The 17,667-nt window shown below is 41.9% G+C and overlaps 1 protein-coding gene across 3 annotated transcripts in view; it reads right to left on the bottom strand.

Annotated features, from left to right (window-relative positions):
• Window positions 1-9,139, bottom strand: part of ZNF507 (zinc finger protein 507) — a 47,880-nt gene extending 38,741 nt beyond the window's left edge. For 2 of the 3 annotated variants that reach the window (XM_074968707.1, XM_074968709.1), the window contains exon 1: window positions 9,001-9,139. The gene's annotated coding sequence lies outside the window, so the exon portion shown is untranslated. Of the gene's footprint in view, window positions 1-5,102; window positions 5,144-9,000 lie in introns of all 3 variants that reach the window. The other variant, XM_074968708.1, reaches the window with a different exon arrangement.
• Between the last annotated feature and the right edge of the window lie 8,528 nt (window positions 9,140-17,667).

Below are 17,667 nucleotides of genomic sequence, written 5' to 3'. Positions count from 1 at the left end.
TTCTTTCCCAACCCCAAATATGGTGATCAGCTAAACCCTGAATATGTGGGCAAGACTCACCAGCCAGACACCCAGGAAAGAATTCTCTGTAATAACTCAGATCCCACCCCATCTAATGTCCAATCACAGGCCACTGGGCATATTTACTGTTAATAGTCAAAGATCAATTAATTGCCAAAATTAGGCTATCCCATCATACCATCCCTTCCATAAATTTATCAAGGTTAGTCTTGAAGCCAGATATATCTTTTGCCTCCACTGCTCCCCTTGGAAGGCTATTCCAGAACATCACTCCTCTGATGGTTAGAAACCTTTGTCTAATTTCAAATCTAAACTTCCTGACGGCCAGTTTATATCCATTTGTTCTTGTGTCCACATTGGTGCTGAGCTTAAATAAGTCCTCTCCCTCCCTGGTATTTATCTCTCGGATATATTCATAGAGAGCAATCATATCTCCCCTCAGCCTTTTGCTTAGGATAAACAAGCCAAGCTCTTTGAGTCTCCTTTCATAAGGCAGGTTTTCCATTCCTCGGATCATCCTAGCAGCCCTTCTCTGTACCTGTTCCAGTTTGAATTCATCCTTCTTAAACATGGGAGACCAGAACTGCAAACAATATTCCAGAGGGTCTCACCAGTGCCTTGTATAATAGTACTAACACCTCATTATCTCTACTGGAAATACCTCGCCTGATGCACCCCAAGACTGCTTTTTTTCACGGCCATATCACATTGGCGGCTCATAGTCATCCTGGGATCAACCAATACTCAGAGGTCCTTCTCCTCCTCTGTTACTTCCAAGTGATGTGTCCCCAGTTTATAACAAAAAATTTGTTATTAATCCATAAATGCATGACCTTGCACTTTTCATTATTAAATTTCATCCTATTACTATTACTCCAGTTTACTAGGTTATCCAGATCTTCCAGTATGATATCCTGGTCCTTCTCTGTATTGGCAATATCTCCCAGATACGTGTCATCCGCAAACTTTATTAGCACATTCCCACTTTTTGTGCCAAGGTCAGTAATAAAAAGATTAAATAAGATTGGTCCCAAAACCGATCCCTGAGGAACTCCACTAGTAACCTCCCTCCAGCCTGACCTTTCAGTATGACCTGTTGTAGTCTCACCTTTAACCAGTTCCTTATCCACCTTTCAGTTTTCATATTGATCCCCATCTTTTCCAATTTAGCTAATAATTCCCCATGTGGAACCGTATCAAATGCCTTTCTGAAATACAGGTAAATTAGATCCACTGCATTTCCTTTATCTAAAAAAATCTGTTACCTTCTCAAAGAAGGAGATCAGGTTGGTTTGGCATGATCTACCTTTTGTAAAACCATGTTGTATTTTGTCCCAATTACCACTGACCTCAAAGTCCTTAACTACTTTCTCCTTCCAAATTTTTTCCAAGACCTTTCATACTACAGATGTCAAACTAACAGGCCTGTAGTTACCCGGATCATGTTTCCCCCCCTTTCTTAAAAATAGGAACTATGTTAGCAATTCTCCAGTCATACAGTACAATCCCTGAGTTTACACATTCATTAAAAATTCTTGCTAATGGGCTTGCAATTTCATGTGCCAGTTCCTTTAATATTCTTGGATGAAGATTATCTGCACCCCCCGATTTAGTCCCATTAAGCTGTTCAAGTTTGGCTTCTACCTCGGATGTGGTAATATCTACCTCCATATCCTCATTCCTATTTGTCATCCTACCATTATCCCTAAGCTCCTCATTAAAGACTGAGGCAAAGTATTTGTATAGATATTGGGTTATGCCCAAATTATCCTTAACCTTCACTCCATCTTCAGTGTTTAGCGGTCCCACTTCTTTCTTTGTTTTCTTCTTATTTGTATGGCTATAGAACCTTTTACTATTGGTTTTAATTCCCTTTGCAAGGTCCAACTCTACATGGCTTTTGGCCTTTCTCACTTTATCCCTACATGTTCTGACCTCAATAAGGTAGCTTTCCTTGCTGATCCCTCTCTCCTCCTTTTTCTTAATCACCTCTCTGAGATGCTTGCTCATCCACCTTGGTCCACAACTCCTACCTATGGGATTTTTCCCCTTTCTTGGGATGCAGGCTTCTGATAGTTTCTGCAACCTTGACTTGAAGGAATTCCAGCCTCCTCTGCCTTTAGATCCACAAGTTCTTCAGTCCAATCCACTTCCCTAATTTCCTTATTTTTTTAAAGTTAGCCCTTTTGAAATCAAAAACCCTCATCACAGATCTATTTTTGTTTATCCTTCCGTTCAGTTTGAACTGAATTAGCTCATGATCGTTCAAACCAAGGTTGTGCCCTACAATGATTTCTTCTATGAGGTCCTCACTACTCACCAAAACCAAATCTAAAATGGCATCCCCTCTTGTTGGTTCAGTAACTACTTGGTGAAGGAATCCATCAGCTATCGCATTGGGCAAAATCTGAGCCCTATTATTATTACTAGCACTTGTCCTCCAGTCTATATCTGGGAAGTTAAAGTCTCCCATGATCACACAATTCCCATTAGTATTTACTTCATTAAGAACATTAAAGAGGTCTCTATCCATATCCAAATCGTATCCCAGTGGTCTATAGCACACCCCAAGTACTATCCCAGTGGAGGCTCTAGTAGCTTTCTTCCCCAATGTGATTTTTGCCCAGACAGACTCTGTCTTATCCATTTCATCACCTCTTATTTCTTTACAGTCTACCTCATCACTGATATACAATGCTACTCCACCACCTTTGCCTTCATTTCTGTCTTTCCTAAACAGCACATACCCTTCAATACCTGTAACTCCAGTCATGACTACTATTCAACCATGTTTCTGTTATCCCTATAATATCTGGTTTCACTTCCTGCACCAGTAGCTCTCGTTCCTCCATTTTGTTACCTAGGCTCCTTGCATTAGTGTACAAACATCTTAATTTTTGCTGTTTGGCTTCGCTGACATTCTTTACCTAAGTAGGCACAGACATTCTACCGCCAGTATCACCTATTAGACTGGTATCTACACTACCCTTCCTTCTTATGTCCATTCTCCTACCCATGGCTGTATCCTTTCTTACTTCGTTTTCTTCCCTCTCAATGTTAAAATCTGGCATGGAGATTACCTGGACATCTCCCAACCATCTCCCCCAAATTCCTAGTTTAATGCTCTCTTAATCAGTTGTGTCAGCCTCCATCCTACAAGTCTATTTCCCTCCCTGCTCAGGTGAAGTCCATCCCGAGAGAACAGTCTTCTGTCCATGAATGCTTCCCAGGGGCCATACATCCCAAAGCCCTCCTTATAGCACCACTGCCTGAGCCATCTGTTGATCATCATAATCTTTTCACACCTTTGTTGCCCTTCTCTAGGAACAGGCAGAATCCCACTGAAGATCACCTGAGCCTCGATTTCCTTAAGCATCTTCAACAGCCTGGCATAGTCTCCCTTGATACGTTCCAGCGAGAATCTAGCCGTATCATTTATTCCCACATGAAGGACAATCAGTGGATTCTTTCCCACTCCCGTTAGGATCCTCTTCAGCCTCAGGTCCTCATCCAGTATCTTTGCACCTGGCAGACAGCACACCCTTCTGTTCTCTGGATCAGTTCTGGTTACAGGCCTGTCTACTCTTATCAGTAAGGATTCCCCAATCACGTAGACCTGCCTTTTCCTGGTGATGGTGCGATTCTCTGGTCTATTCCCTGTTCCCTCTGGCTGCAAGTCCTCTTGATTCCTATTGTCTCTTGCAATCCTCTGCAACCCATCCCGTATCCTCCTGGGGCTCATATTTGGTGGTGGTATCTCCATTGACTCTTCCCCTCATCCTATAGGACTAGCTTCTCTTCTCTTCTTCCTTGCCCTCTCACCTTCAGTGACCACCTGCTGTGCCCCTTCTTCATTTTCCAACTCCGCAAACCTGTTCCTGAGCTCTATTTCTTCTTCACTAGCCCGTCTTTTCCTCTGCCTGGTTCTCTTAGTCACATGCTTCCACTGTCCACTTTCCTCACCCAGCAGTCTCCCCTCAAAGTTCTTTGGTCCTGCTTCCATCTGCAAGTCTGAGCTTTTCCCTTCAGCCTCCTCATGTCTTTGCTCCATCATCCGCTCGAACCCCCTTCTAAACTCAAGCAGAGTTTCCACCTTCATCTCCAATTCTCAGATCTTTTCTTCCATCAGCTCGATCAGACGGCACTTCATGCAGACTAAACTCTTCACAGGTTCCCCCTCCAGGATCATTTACATGCCGCAGCTTCCACATCCAGTCATCTTCAATGTGTCTTCCACTGCTTGGGTCACTACCACTGCTGCCTCTGTATCTGTCATAGCCTTCTCACCTAAGTCCTGTTCATCCAGGAAACACAAACCAAACCAAAACACCACTACTCACAGCAAAACAAACCCCCAACAAGCATGAAAACACTGCTAGACCACCACACACTCCCTTCATAGCCTGTCTGTTCCTCTGCCTGGCTCTCTTAGTCTTCCCCCCAAACTCCCCTGTTTACAGCTCTGTTTGCTGGTGTCTGTGCAACTGGCTACCTTTATAGGACCCCTAGTCAGAGAAGCCCTGCCCCCTAATCAGGGCTCAGCTTCTCTCCCAGCACACTGTCCCTAGCAGCCCCTACAAATACAATTACCTACAAATACCTTCTCCTCCAACAGAACTCCACTCAAACTCCCCTGTTTACAGCTCTGTTTGCTGGCTCCTGTGCCGCTGCAGCTGTCTGTAAGATTTCTGGTTTGAAATTGAACTTTTTGCTGCAGTTCACTGTGATACACTCAGAGGGAAATTAAGCCAACCTTAGCACTGGCAACAGTAATGGTAAGTAAACTAAAATTACCAAAAAAATTTGTTTTTGTGGAACACATGGGAAAACTAGCTTCCTTTCACAAGCACTTCTCTGCTGTGTTGGGGCAAAAACACATTTTGTAATTTTTTTTAATACCTTTATTGTAGCCAATGCTACAGTTCGCTTGCACATTCCCTTCCCTTACAGTATAAGAATCTTTCTGAGAAAAAGTCTTAGTTACAGAATATGGTCTTTTTTTTTTTTTTTTAAAACTAGACTACAGTTTTGTTCCAATATTTTTCCTCATATTCTGTAGTGGACATATGTATATTTCTTACCTTGGTATGTGTTTCTGAACACATATGGATTTTTATTTGACCTGTCAAAAAGGGAAATACATGCGGTCAATGGTAGTTACACGTTACAGCCAATTTATGGTTAAGGTCTGTAGTAGTACTTCTTTATTTTAAAAGGTTTTACATATATTAATTTGAGGATTTATTTAACTCAGATGAAAAGTTTCCTCCATGCTAAATCTTGGATTCTACTATCACAACTCAATTTCCCCTTGCCCTCCCTTCAGTACAGAAGAAAAGTCAATTTGATTAAATAAATTAAAATAAGTGTGAGTTTCACAGCTTGGAGGTATTTTCCAAATGATTTCAGTAGGACTACTTCCAGGATTAAAGTTAAGCATGGACTAAATGTTTGCAGGACCACAGCCTTTGTAGGGTTTGGGGGTTGGTTTTTTTTGTATATTTGCTTTGTAAGAAAGTTTTACAGAGAAATAAACAAAATGTAAACTTTTATTTGCACACAGTTATCATAGTAGATGAGCAGTAAAAGAAAAAAAATAAGAGCAGATTGTCCCAAACAAGATACTATTATTGTATTCAGGTACTTGCTATATGAATTTATCTCCCTGACAACAGCTACAAACTTTTTCCTTGAAGTATTTCAATTGTATAGGTCATAACACCAGTCCCCACAGAAATGCTGAGCAGAGATACTTCCCCTTCAGTTTACTATTCAGTTAATTTTGGCATTGAATTAGTTTATTTAAAATGCAGTTATGTTTTTTCTATTGTAAAAATACTGAAGTTGAGAGACTCACAAGAGGATGTGGAGAAGAGTTTCTAATTTTCTGCAGATACATGAAGACACCTACCTTTCAAAAATAAGACTATTTTTGTCTTTAAGTCATTTTATTTAAATAGTAGCATTTTCTAAAACTTTAAGTTCTATAAAGATTTAAGTTCTTATTTACTAGAAGCATGTATGCCGAGTTCAGGCCATGTCAGATATTACAGGAGGATCACAATATCAAATATAATTAAGGTAAGGAAATTTGCAGTGTGACTTCCATTCATCCATAAAGTAATTAAACCTGGCTATGAAGTAAATATTCAGGGTATCACACAAAATGTGAATTATTAGTACAAACCAGAACAATCTTTTCTATATTATTATCAACACTAGATTTGAAAAATGTTTAAGTACTGAAACCACGCATAATTTGATGAGTTTTATCCACTTAATTCAAAATAACTCATTTTTAAAAGATAAACAAGTTATCTTAAAAACCCAGACTTATTAGATTCCTTAGAATTACAAAACAATTTAAGGCCCTGAGCCTTCAATCAGATCTATGTAGGTAAATTCTGTGCAGAGCCCCACTGAAGTGGCAGAAAATGTAGGCTGAAAGTACAGTTATGATGTCTTAGAAAACTTTTATATAGGACAAAAGAACATCATGTGGACAGGTTATGTAATGCAAATACATTATCACATTGATTTCTATTACCAAAAAGATATTGAATCTGTAGACAGTTACTGTTAAACTGAAAAAATGTCAATTATTCCATCATGAAACAGAATAAGTATACTTTGCATTTTGTACTTTCATTTTTGATTGTTCATAGAATGAATTTCATTTTGTTGAATAACTACAAGCACAAATACATCCTTTTCACATAAAGCTTGGAAACCACAGAAATGACTGCCATTACAAGTGTCTTCACTTCAAGTTGCAGTAATAGTGATAATATGAGAATAAAAGTTGATACAATGGCTTGCCTTCTGTTCATTAAAAATGTAGATTTTTTTTTAGTAATACTTATAATCTGAATAAAGCAATTTCAACAGTGTTTTTAGTATAATATCATGCTTAGATGTTTGGCTCACATTGACCTTAACAGGTGCCACAACTATTAGTGCAGAATAAGCAAATACTATCTATGCATAGTGCAAGATCTCTTTCAGAATTCAAAAATATGCTGAGGGATGATGTCAACTTGAAACACAGTCAATTTCTAAGGGTGATTTAAAAATAGTTTTAAGTACTCTGCCTTCCCTTAAGTACTCCAGCTAATTTTTGTGGGTCTGCAGTTTGTTTTATTTCCTACTAGGAAAATATTTTTCTACTTGTGTGTGATTGAAGCATAGAAACATAAAGGAAAAGTTCCATACAGGAGAAATGATTATTTTACATATCACGCCGACAAACTGAAAGATGATATTTTTCTCCAATCTTTTTCAGATTATAGTGATCTTAGATATCTGCAACGAAAGTAAAAAATTCAAACATCTGTGATTCTTCTACATCTTTGGACAGCAAAAGTTACTGTTGCTTACTATATTTACAAGCTGAGCCTAAAAAGAAAAAGTTTTATTCTAGATTCTGTTTTGCAGTAGAGTGATATTGAAGAGACTATTTTTATTTCTAAAAATTGCAAAAAAAAAAGTTCAAACTTTAATTACTGCATCAGTAACACTTAGACAAGAGAAGGCCCCAATCTTGTAATCAGATCTATTAGTGTGGACCCGTACTCTGCATGTAGCCCAGTTAAAGTCAAGGGTCTACCCATACTGCCTATTTGCAGGATTTAGACCTATGGGAAATTTCTCCAGATTGAAGTAGTGAAATATACATGAGTGAAGTGGGTATTTCAAAAGGCATGACTAACTTAAGGGCATTTGAAATGAAAGTTAGGTCTAGGAAAGGCCAACTATTGTTTTACACAATAATGTAAAGCAAAAGCTATCACAACATTATGGATTTTTCAAATAACAGGAAATGTCCTGGATTTTTGCAGAGCAGATGCTGCAGCTTAAAAAGAGCCCTGATTGGTCCATTTTCCAATTGGTTCTGCTCCTACACTGACAGCTGATTGGTCCATTTCTCTGCAACAACAGCTGCCAGATCCTAACCACTCAAGCCCTGGGAGGTGCTGACTGATGGCTGTTGCTGCTTCCTGGGCATGTACCAGCTACACAGGGAGCGCCCCTGCTACAGGTACCCTCTCCAGCTCTCCCCGCCCCTTCAGTGTCCTCTTTTTGGGAATCTGAAATATGGTAACCCTACATGACAGGCTTCTCATATCACTCCCTCTCCAAAGGAGAGGGGGGCTGAAGTCAAGCACCAGTTTGGTTTTCTTACTCCTGCATTTCAAAATAACTGACTGGAACTAAAATGAATCAGATTTGGTACATTAAGATTATTGCCTCAACTGCACTTTGGTTTCAGCATCTGGTTGCTCTCTCCTCCCCCGCAGGGGCTGCTGGAACAACCGGAGGCTTGTTTCCCCCCCCAAACCCCCATCACGGTAGAAGGGGATGGTAACGTGGGGGTGGTTGGAGGCATATCTACCCTGCCAGGGACTCTTGCAAACCTCCCCATTTAGATAATTACTTATCAACCTTCCTCTCCTACAGTCAGACCACATGCAACCTCCTGTCCAGCTTAGTCACCGCCCGTCATTCATGCAGCAAACCCATCTCTGGGATAGGGAGAGAAGAGGCACAAGAAGCCGCTCAGGGCAGAAAACCCCGTCCAGGCTGCGTGAGGTGTGTGAACCCTAGGTTACGCTAAGGGGAAGGGGCAAGGAGAGCGCTGGGCGTTACGTAGGAAGCAAGGGCGCGAATGCACACCCCAGTACGGGGCGCGGGCGCCAAGACCCCCCGGGGCAGCAGGCGGAGGCCGAGGCGGGCGGTGATGACCCCAGTTACACCGCAGGGGCGCTGGGGGAAGAGACTTTTCTCCGGGGATGGGAGGAGGGAGCAGGGTCTGTGGGAGACGGACGGGGGCCCTGCGCCGTGCCGCAGGAGGTGGTAGCGGGGAAGCCCAAAGTCTGAGCCGGGGGGAGGGTTCCAGGATATGCACATGGGCTCCGCTTCCTGGCGCTCTGCTGCCGCCGCCTCCTCCTTCCCTCCCGCGCCCCGTTGCACACACGGTACCTGCCGGGTCCTCCTCGGGACAGGCCGCTCCCCGCCACGTCGCCTGGATTCTCTCGGACCGGCGTCGCTGAAGGCTTCCCCCCCCCTCTCTGGGAACACTGCTTCAAAATGGCGGTGATGGAGACGGGATCACGTGACCGTTGAGCCAGGTCAGGTGATCGACGAGTGAAAGTTCTCTGTCTCCTCTCCCGCCTTTCTGTTACCATAGAGACGAGGGCTGGCCTCAGGGTGAAGGAAAACCAGAAGGCCCTGCTTACAGAAGGGCATAGACTGCACCATACGGTGTCACCTCGGAGCCCCATAGCCAAGGGGCAAGCTCAACCCCCCTGCACAGACATTCAGCAGCCAATCTCGCCCCTCACCCCTTCAGCGTTCACACTCACCCCCTGTACACTGACATTCAGCATCCACCCTCACCCATTCAGCATCCACCCTCACCCCCTGTACACTGACATTCAGCATCCACACTCACCCCTCGAGCATCCATGTCCATTTGCCTACCCACTGCTGTTCCTTTCTCTATTGCTGTATTCTCTTTCTTGATTTTTCTCCTGGTCAATATTAGAAACAGGCATGGAGATTACATGTGCATCTCCAGACTGTCTCCCCTGAATTTCTAGCTTAAAGCTCTTTTAATCAGTTGTGCCAACTTCCATCCCAAAGCCCTCTTTATAGCACCACTGCCTGAGCCATCTGTTCATCATGATCTTGTCTTGGCTTCATTCTCCTCCTCTAGGGATAGGTAGAATCCCACTGAAGATCACCTGAGCCTCCATTTCTTTAAGCATCTTCCCCAGCCTGACATAGTCTCCCTTGATGCGTACCAGCAAGAATCTGGCAGTGTCCTTTCTTCCCACATGAAGAACAATCAGTGGATTCTTTCCTGCTACAGTCAGGATCCTCTTCAGCCTCAGATCCACATCCCATATCGTAGCTCCCAGCAGACAGCACTCCCTTCTGTTCTTCAGATGAGTTCTGGTGACAGGCCTCGGTCTTCTTAGTAGGGAGTCACCAATCTTGTTGACCTGCCTCTTTCTGGTGTTGGTGTGATTCTCCAGCCTTCCTCTTCATTCTGGCTGCAAGTCCTCTTGTCTTTTGTTCTCTCTTGCAATCGTCTGCAACTGATCCTCTATCCTCCTGGGGCTCTGAACTCTGGCTGTCTCCATTGACTCTTCCTCTCTTCTTATAGAATTAGCTGCTTTTCTGTTGCTTCTTGCCCTTCCACTGCCTGCTATACCCCTTCTTCATTTTCCAACTCTGCAGTCCTGTTCCTGAACTCTATTTACTCCTGGGGGAATTATGCTCCAAAAAATTAAAAATTCTGTGCACTATTTTAAAATTCTGCAAAATTCTACATATTTTATTTGTCAAAATAACAAAATATAATCACACCAGTTTCTACTATTTTTGTCATTTATTTCAAAATACCTGTCAGCAAGTCTGCCTGTAACAATACAGACAAAAAAAGGATTCGGGAAATGTTTTTTGACAAATAGATTCCTTACTAGGCATATTAATACAGAGCTCTGAAATAATAATTCATTTAAACTACAATACAGAACCATATTTCCCACATCCCTCAAAAGCAGTGCAAAAGCTTGGGGCAGTCAGGGGTAATGGAGGAGCTGAGGGAGAGGGAAAAAAATTGGTGGGAAGGAGCCTGGGTGTGAACTCGGATGGTTGTTGGGTATGGGTGGGAAAAGTATGGAACAGGTCTTTTTGGGGGGTGAGGAGGGATCTTCCCCCATGCAGACCCTGGCTGATCCATAGCCTCTCCCATTCAGTCAGGCACATGTGTCCTTGTCCCCATGTGGTCCTGAACCCCCATGTGTCCTTGCACCCCTGTCCACATGTGTCCCTCCACCCCCACTCAGACACTCCATCCTCATGTGGCCCTGCACCCCCTCTCCCATCCCTATGTGGCTTTTTACCCCCTCCCCATGTGTCTCTGTGACCCCACTCAGCCACCCTCTGTCCCTATGTACCTCTGCACCCACTCCCACATCACCATGTGGCCCTGCCCCTCCCTCCCTTCTGTGACTCTGCACCTCTGCTCCCATTCAGCCCCTGCCCCTCCCTGACTAGCCCTTATGAGCCCCTTTCTGACCTCCCCCCCAGCACCCCATGCTGTCTGTCTCCCCATAGCCCCTGTCTCCTGACCTGGCTTGACAGCTGCTGTGAACAAGACAGGCTCTTTCTCTTCCCTAGCTGGCTGGGAGCTGCTGCTGTGTTCTATTGCCACAACACCCTCTGGTGGACAAAAGGTGGAAGTGCAGGAACATTTCAACAGAAGCTTTTTTTTTTTTTTGCACAAAAAAATAAAAATGTGTGTGGCTCATTAATTATACACATGTGCAGTAGCGCAGAATTCCCCCAGGAGTATCTATTTCTCATTCACTAGCCAGTCTTTTCTTCTGCCTGGTTCTCATAGTCACGTGCTTCCACTAGCTACTTTCCTCACCCAGCAGTCTATGCTCCCAGTTCTCCAGTCCATCTTACATCTGCAAGTCTTGATTTTTCCTTTAGCCTCCACTTGCCTTTCCTCCATCACCTGAGTCTCTTTGAAACTCAACCCTAGTTTCTGCCTGCATCTCCAAATCTCAGATCTTGTCTTCCATCAACTCTATCAAGCAACACTTCATACAAACAAAGCTCTTTTTGGGTACCAGATCCAGGATAATGTACATCCTACAGCTTCCACATCTGGTCATCTTCATTGTCTCTTCTGTTCCTTGTGTCACTACCACTCCTAACTCTGTACCTGTCATAGCCTTCCCACCTAAACTCCTGTCAAGGAAAATAAAAATAAAAAAACCCCAAACCAGAGCAACAAACACTCTCTCCCCCAAACTCCTCTATTTTCAGCTCTGTTTGCTGGCTCCTGTACTGCTCCTGCTGTGCCAGAAGCAGAGCCTTTGATCACAGCAGAGTCCTGATTAGGGGGTGGGGCTTCCCTGATTAGGGCAGTGAAGCAGCCTGCCGGCAGCATAGGAGCTAGGAAGCAGAGCTAAAAATGGGAGTTTGAGTGGGAGCTCTCTTGGAGGAGGCAAGCCCCTGTTTCTTAGGGGGCAGTGAGCAAGTTCTTGTGGTTTTTTTGTCCCTCTCCCCCCCCCCCCCCAGTTTGCAGAGGCTGGTAGGGGGGAGTGTGCTGTGAGAGCAGCAGAACCCCACTCAAAAACACAAGAATTCACTCACCGCCCCTAAGGAACAGGGGCTTGTCTCCTCCAACAGAACTACTCAGCCTTCCAAGTAATTGCCCCATGTTATCCTGATGTTTCAGCAAACCATAGTTGCTCAGCAGCACCACATGCTTAGAGCTGTGAAATCACAGGGTGAGCAACACTGTGATTTTTATTGTGAGGCTCATGATATTTGGGATTTTTTGTAAAGCTGCATCTCATGGATTCAGGTGATTACATGAGAATCTTAATTTTCATTTTCTGAAAAAGTAAATTTTTAGTATTCATGGTTGCAAAGAAAATATGAACTGTAAAGGCTCAAAGACCAGGAGGGACTTAAAAAGAACCAAAGGAAGGGTTCCTTCCCTGAAAGAGCTTATAAAGTGAAAAGTTGAAAAGAATTATTGGTGAAAAGAAACTTGGGGCTTCATTTTGAAATTGTACAGAAAGTAGTCAGTGAAACCAAGTTCTTGATATTTAAAGGGACACTGTCAGGAAGTATGTATCAGAGTTCAGGTTGCACTCACCATCAGTACCTGGCCCAAGCTAGGGAAGCTAATGATCAAACCAGCGAATCAAATTTGTTGATAAATCCTGATCACATGTCACCTGAGACACTTGCGCATACGCTAAGAAGAAGGGACACTGTCAACTTGAATTTTTTAAAACTAATTATATAAAAACACTCTTTAAATAATGTATCCTAAAATGTTTACTTTTAAAAAATATTTTAAATATATAAAGGATTTTCTGATCTCTTGCTTATATTTAGAGGGGATTTTTGGGGACGTCCAAAGCAACACCACCAAATATGCTTGGGCTCTGTCCTCCTTTCTTCTCCCTTTTCTCTCTGCACACGCCATCCTGCTGCCTCTTCAGTTTCAGTTACCATTTTGCTGCTTCTGTTACTGGCAAACACTTTATCCTGGTACAGGAAATACACCATCAACAAAGGTACAACTGATTATACTCAAATTGTCAAATGCACAGAATAGCAAATTGAAAAACAAACAGAAATTTGTTCTGAATCTCTCAATAATAATAATCTTAGAGTACACGTGTAATAATAGTTGGTACAAAATTTTCTGATCAAAATGAGTTAAGGGTGGCCCTTTAAGAGCTTCTGAAAATCTGTTTCATTGAACGTTTGAGAACTTTTAACCTTCTCACCTTCTATATAAGTTTCTTTTTTCTTACTTGTAATTATTTGTCGTGGTTTAATTAACCAGTCATCTCAAGGGATTCACTCCTTCTGTAGATAGAAAACTTTCTCATTTCTTTATCTAGTCTTTGTACAGTAGTACCTGATACAGTGTGTCTAGATTAAAGATACTATGTAGATAACTGGATAACAACAGTCTCCACACACTATGTAATTCTCCTTTGAGGTAATTAAAAACTTCATTAAGTTGAATATTTCACTTGCATTGGAAGTATCATGACTCCATACATTGCTCAATAAGATTGGTGCATTTACAATTCTACATTGAATAGGATGGCTTCTGTTAGGATATAGATATTCAGGCCTGTCGGTAAAGGCCTGTACTCAAAGAATTTAGGTGTATTCTTATCACTTGGCTAGTTATAGAGGTATAAAAGAAAGAATCAAAATCACTGTCTGCCGGTGTAAGAGCCTTGTCTTACTGAGACAGTCTGAGGCCTTGTTCTTAGGCTAAGGCCTTTGGCTAAGCAGCAGAGGCAGCCATAAACTGGGAAGCGACCGGTCACATCCTCACATTCCAAACTAGTCACATTGAAAGAAGGTGCTATTGGGCTGTTAGGAATACTCTCCTGTCCTAATAATGCCTGTCACCTCCAGAGAAAGGGAAGTGCCTAGAAGATGTAAAAGGAAACTTAGTTTGATAGCATCCTGTCTGGCAAGAACTCACTTATCAATAGCTGGGATGTGAAATCCTCACTTCTGTATTGTTTTGTCATTATAGTTCCCACTTTGCTATTGTTTGTCTGTATAATCTCTGTCTGGTTCTGTGATTGTTCCTGTCTGCTGTATAATTAATTTTGCTGGGTGTAAACTAATTAAGGTGGTGGGATAGAATTGGTTACATAATCATGTTACAATATGTTAGGATTGGTTAGTTAAATTTCAGGAAAATGATTGGTTAAGGTATAGCTAAGCAGAACTCAAGTTTTACTATATAGTCTGCAGTCAATCAGGAAGTGAGTAGGTGAGTGTGTCGGGGGGATGGGAACAGGGAATGGGGGTGGGGAAATTGGAGTCTTGTTTTGCTAAAAGGGGAAATGGAAACAGGGAATGGGGGTAAGGAAATTGGAATCATGTTTGGCTAAGGGCAGGAATGGGAACAGGGACACAGGTGTAAGGCTCTGTGGTGTCAGAGCTGGGAAGAGGGACACTAAGGAAGGAAACTGGAATCATGCTTGCTGGAAGTTCACCCCAATAAACATCGAATTGTTTGCACCTTTGGACTTCGGGTATTGTTGCTCTCTGTTCATGTGAGAAGGACCAGGGAAGTAAGTGTGTGAAGGAATAAGCTCCCTAACAGCTTCTATCCTATATTACAAAGTTTCCGGTTTTCATAATTACATTATAATTATTTGCAAGCTAAAGGAAATGTGAAACTAGATTAAATTTGGATAAGACAAATAGCCGAACATGGTAGAAACAAGACACTTTGTGTTGAGCATAATAATGTTTGTAATTTTATTAAAGTATAAAGGTTGCCTTGTAATAACTATAGATATGTACAAAATGTAAGAGAGATGAACTTTGTGTTGAGCATGATAAGCTCAATTAAAATAAAACTAATGTGTATTCTGGAAACTCCAAATAAAATTGGAGATGATAGTTCAGAAAGGATGCTATCTTGATTGATGAATTAAGTACAAATGAGATTTAAACAAAGAAGTCCTTTGTATAAATTTTTGAATAACAGAAATCCATGTAGAGAAACTTGTCTATAAGGTGTCTACTTCTTTGTGACCTCAGGTTGAAAACATTTTTCAGTCATGAAGATGGATGGTGAGGTTTAATTTTATTAATGAGTAGAAAAGCCATGAGTTATATGGTTGTGAATAATAAATTTACTTTAGTCCAGGACTTTTTTCTGCACTTTTGAAACTGACTGTTCCAGAACCCCTCAAAATACTTAATAACATCAACTTGTATCATATAATTAGGGTCCTAAGAATAGTAAATTAAATGTACAGCATATTATTCATAATATTGAAATGGTCTCAACCAATGAGAACACATGGATGCTGTTCTAACTTAAGCTTGATGTCAAACCAGCTGTCCCGAAGAAAGCAGAAGTGTCATAAAGACACCTTTACCCCTCTCCAGGTCCTGCACAGTTTGTTTGGAACTGAGGATCAGGGCTCTTATCTTGAACATCTGTGTGGTGTGGTGGGTTTTTTTTTAAATTATTTTTGTTTGTGAAAACGACCAAGAAAATTGATTGCTGAGCACTTCCACTAGTATCCAGGCAAGTACGATTTTCTGACATATTTCAGTCAAGTTTCAGACCTTGGCAGACTACTGAGAATGTTTTAGGTCAGTGGTTCTCAAACTTTTGTACTGGTGACCCCTTTCAAATAGCAAGCCTATGAGTGCGTCCCCCCTTATGAATTTAGAACACTTTTTAATATATTTAACACCATTATAAATGCTGGAAGCAAAGCGGGGTTTGGGGTGGAGGCTGACAGCTCATGACCCCCCCATGTAATAACCTCATTACCCCCTCTTCAGTTTGAGAACCCCTGTTTTAGATTGTGTGATGCATATACTCTGTTTTGGATTTGAGCCATAGAATTATAGGACTGAAAGGGACCTCAAGACATCTTCTAGTCCAATCGCCTTCACTCAAGGTAGGACTAAGTATTATCTAGACCAGGGATCGGAAACCATTGGCACATGGCCTGCCAGGGTAAGCCCCCTGGCAGGCTGGACTGGTTTGTTTACTTGCTGCGTCCGCAGGTTCAGCCGATCGTGGCTCCCGCTGGCTGTGGTTTGCCGTCCCAGGCCAATGGGGGCTGCGGGAAGCGGCACGGGCTGAGGGATGTATTTGTGATCTACTATGACCCTCTGATCCCTTTCCACAGTACTCCTTCCTGGGCAGTCATTTCCCATTTTATATGTGTGCAACAGATTGTTCTTTTCTAAGTGGAATACTTTGCATTTGTCATTATTGAATTTCATCCTATTTAGTTCACACCATTTCTCCAGTTTGTCCAGATCTTTTTGAATTTTAATCCTATCCTTCAAAGCACTTGCAACCCTTTCTAGTTTTGTATTGTCTGCAAACTTTATAAGTGACTCTCTGTGCCATTATCAAAATAATTGATGAAGTTATTGGAAAAAAAACAGACCCACAACTGATCCCTGTGGGACCCCACTTGATATGCCCTTCCAACTTGACTGTGAGCCACTGATAACTACTCTCTGGGAACGGTTTTCCAATCAGTTATGCACCCACCTTATAGTAGCTCCATCTAGGTTGTATTTCCCTAGTTTGTTTATGAGAAGACCTTACTATCAAAAGCCTTACTAAAATCAAGATATAGCATATCTACTGCTTCCAGCCTTCCACAAGGCTTGTTACCCATTCAAAGAAAGCTATTGGGTTGTTTTGACATGAATTGTTCTTGAAAAATCCATGCTGACCGTTACTTATCACCTTCTTATCTTCTAGGTATTTGCAAATTGATTGCTTATTATTTGCTCCATTATCTTTCCCGGTACTGAAATAAAGCTGATTGGTCTGTAATTCCCCAGGTTGTTCTTATTCCCCTTTTTATAGATTGGCACTATATTTGCCCTTTTCCAGTTCTTTGGAATCTCTCTTGTCTTCCATGACTTTTCAAAGATAATCGCTAATGGCTCACATATCTCCTCAGTCAGCTCCTTGAGTATTCTAGGATGTATTTCCTGGTGACCTGAAGACATCTAACTTGTCTAAGTAATTTGTAACTTGTTCTTTCCCTATTTTAGCCTCTTATCCTACCTCATTGTCACTGGCATTCATTAAGTTAGGTGTACAATTGCTACTAAACTTTTTGGTGAAAACTGAAACAAAAAAGTATTTAGCACTTCTACAATTTCCACATTTTCTGTCATTCTTCTCCTACCTCCCCATTGAGTAACGGGCCTACCCTGTCCTTGGTCTTCCCGTTGTTTCTAATGTATTTGTAGAATGTTTTCTTGTTACCCTTTATGTCTCTAGCTAGTTTAATCTCATTTTGTGCCTTGGCCATTCTAATTTTGTCCCTACATACTCGTGTTATTTGTTTATATTCATCCTTTGTAATTTGACCTAGTTTCCACTTTTTGTAGGGCTCTTTTTTGAGCTTCAGATCAGAGAAGATCTCCTGGTTAAGTCAGGGTGGTCTCTTGCTATACTTTCTATCTTTTCTACGCAGTGGGATAGTTTGCTCTTGTGCCCTTAATAATGCCCCTTTGAAAAACTGACAACTCTTTTAACTTTTCTTTCCCTTAGACTTGCTTCCAATGGGA

The sequence above is a fragment of the Natator depressus genome, chromosome 12 (genome assembly GCF_965152275.1).
Source record: "Natator depressus isolate rNatDep1 chromosome 12, rNatDep2.hap1, whole genome shotgun sequence".
NCBI lineage: Eukaryota > Metazoa > Chordata > Testudines > Cheloniidae > Natator > Natator depressus.
Note: the sequence above shows the minus strand (reverse complement) of the source record. Positions and strands in the feature narration are given on the sequence as shown.